Consider the following 3,464-nt stretch of genomic DNA (forward strand, 5'->3'; position numbering starts at 1 on the left):
TACATAGATCGTCACAATTTTTAAAGGAGTAAGATTTGTCTGCAAGCTTTTCCCCTCTCACAGATTTTCTCTTGATTATAACAGTAATACATTCTCAATATGCAAATTTTGGAAAATGAAAATACATAGTGCTGTTAATATTTTGGAGCACATTACTTTCTAGCCTTTTTTCTTCTGTGCAAATAAATGTATTCGATCATTCTGTTCATCCAGCTTTGTCTCCTCCCTACATACATTTGGATATGCTGGGACGAACACAGCCAGGAGAATAAAACACCAAAGGGATATTGAAGCCATGCTTCTTTTCATGGCACATGGATTTACTTGAAATTATTTCTGTTTGTTGTCCTTAGAGATGAAATGAATTGCTTACACTGACTCTCCACGAGGTAAGGTATCATGGGGAAAAAATGCCATAATTTAAAGTAAACAACTTAGCAAATGCTAAGCCACAAACTTTGAAGTCCTCTGTACAACCAGGAACCATTTAAGATTCTTTACATTTATTATATCATTTATTTCTCACAATAGCCCTAGAATAGAGGTACCATCATCCTCCAACTTTAAAAAAGGGAATAGTTTCAGTTCATTTGAATTCCTCCTACATTCTTTTATTCACTGCTATCTTTACACTGGAGTCCTGATGTGGCCCTGTAGGATAAGCACTGGATCACAAGATCAATTTGAACTGCAGGGTGGCAGTTCAAACCCACCAGCTGTTCCTCAGAAACCCTATACAGGGACTCTATGAGTCATAGCCAACTTGGTGACACTTAACAACAATAATCTTTACACTGGAGCCTTGATGTAATGCTGTAGGAAAAGTACTTAATTGCTTACCTCAAGGTCAGTGGTTCAAGACCATCCGCCACTCCTTGGAAACCCTATACAGGGTTGCTATGAGTGGGAACTGACTTGACAAACTTAACAATAGCAATAGCAATTGTTACACTAAGGAGCCTTGGTGGTACTGTAGGATAAGCACTGTACTGCTAACCACAAGGTGGTTCCAATCCACTAGTCACTCCACAGGAGAGAACTGATGCTGCCGGTTCCTGTAAAGATTTGCAGTGTTGGGAACCTTCTATAGGGTCACTATGCATCAAAATCAACTTGATAACAGTGGCTTTCAGTTTTGGTAAGCTAGTATAGAAAGATAATCCTTGAGGCTTAAGCTATAGGACTAATATATTTTGCTGTTTGTAATATAAATTGAAGGTCAAGGGGAAGGTAAAGTCTGGCTAGTTGACCTCTTGAGACCTTAACATGAATGAGTTCTCTGTCCTAGGCCTCTACTTCCCTGAATGGAAGTGTAAAATTGTGCTGGATACTCTACAAGGGTCTTTAGACTTATTCCTGACAATATGAGCGCCCCTCTGTGCACATTTTGATGATGTTAATTCCTATAAAACTTTTTGTTAAGTGTCATTGAGTCAATTCTGTTTCATAGCAATCCTGTATAGGGTTTCCAAGGAGCATCCTAGATAGTTAACAAAAGTTAATTGAGAGTTATCAGGGGCTGGAAGGAGGTGTAGGTGGAGACTTACTGCTTATGGGATATTGATTTTTGGTTTAGGGGGATGAAAAACTGGAAACTGGTGTCATTGTACAACTTGGCAAATGTAATAAATGTCAATAAGGTATATAATCAAAAATAGTTAAGATGGCAAATTTTGTGTTTAGGAGGAGTCTTCAAAAAGTTCGTGGAAAATGGATATTATGAAAAAACCCATGCTTGAAGTTCCTTTGTGGGGTTTTTTTTGACCAAAATCAACTCATCTGAACTTGTTACAACATGTCTGAGCAGGATCTAGTTTGAGGCACTAAGAAGGATAAGACATCAAGTTGAAAAGAGTCTCTGTCAGAGCAGCATGAATTCTGCTAAAATTGAAGCAAGAACAAACATGAAATTTATGGTGAAGGTGAAGTGGAAGAATGGTGAAATCATTGATGCTCTATGAAAGGTTTATGGGACAATGTCCCAAAGAAATGAGCAGTTTACAAATGGATAACACATTTTAAGAAGGGACTAGATGGTCTTGAAAATGAAGCCTGCAGAGGCAGACCATCCACATCAATTTGTTAGGAAACAATCTTGTTCTCGAAGAGGACCTACAATGAATAGCAGAAGCAAGAGCCAACATCCTAGACATTTCAATTGGGCAAACTTTATGCTCGGTGGGTGCCAAAACTGTTGTGCTCAGATCAGCTGCAGGCAAGAACTGAGTTTTTGATGGAAATTTTAAGCAAGTGGGATCAAGACCCTGAAGCATTCTTGGAAGATTTTTCATAAGAAATGAAACATGGCTTTACCAGTATGGCCATGAAGACAATGGCTACTAAGAGATGGCAGTAGTCCAGTCAAAGCAAAAGCAGACCATTGAAGAGAAAAGCTCATGGCAACAGTATTTTGGGATACTCAAGGCATTTTGTTTTTTGACTTTCTGGAGGGTCAAAGAGAAGCAACATCTGCTTACTATGAGAGTATTTTGAGAAAGTTGGCCAAAACTTTAGCCAAAACACCTGGGAAAGCTTCACCAGAGAGCTCTTCTACACCAGACAATGTTTCTGCTCATTCCTCTCTTCAAACAAGGGGAAGTTTGAAGAGTTTCGATGGGAAAATATTAGGCATCTGTCTTACAGTCCTGATTTGGCTCCTTCTCGCTACTTTTTGTTTCCAAATCTTACAAAATCTTTAAAGGGCACCTGGTTTTCTTCCATTAATAATTTTTAAAATACTCCACTGACATGGTTAAATTTACAGAACTCTCAGTTCTTTAGGGATGGACTCAATGACTGGTATTATCAATGACAAGAGTGTCTTGACCTTGATGGAATTTCATGTTGAGAAATAGCTTATATTTTTTTATCTCTATCTTTTAATTCCATTTTTACATGAACTTTTTGAAGTCCTCTCCTATATATCTTAACACACACACAAAAGTAGATGGATATTATCTAAGGACAAAGTTGAGAAGGGATGGGAAGGTGGGTGAACTGGAAATAGGAGCCACGGGAAGGAAGTAGGATACTTGTTGTGTGGAGGGAACTGCAATCATTAAGATGAAACAAAGTATATGATTGGTTGAATGTAAAACTGATTATCTTGTCTGTAAACCTTTACCCAATTCACAATAAAAAGTTAAAACAAAGACATCAAGACATTTTTAAAAATTAAAAAGAAAATTAACAAGCTTGCTGGTGACCAAGTTGGTCTACTGGTGAGAGGAAGTGGGGGAAAAGCAGCAATTAAAAGGTGGGCTGAGTCTGACCAAGTGACATAGACCCTCATCGACCTGAAGTATGTTGAGAGCTGGTTGGCCCGAAGTATGGTGAGACCTGGGGACTCCTAAGCCCATGGACAAGGAGAGGGCTATGGAGGGCTAGAGCTGAGAGTGAAGTGTCCAGTTGATATGAAGTGAGGGGATATGCACAAGGGTGCCCAAACTTGCAGATAGTGCCCA

The sequence above is a fragment of the Chrysochloris asiatica genome, unplaced genomic scaffold, assembly GCF_000296735.1.
Source record: "Chrysochloris asiatica unplaced genomic scaffold, ChrAsi1.0 scaffold00015, whole genome shotgun sequence".
Taxonomy (NCBI): Eukaryota; Metazoa; Chordata; class Mammalia; order Afrosoricida; family Chrysochloridae; genus Chrysochloris; species Chrysochloris asiatica.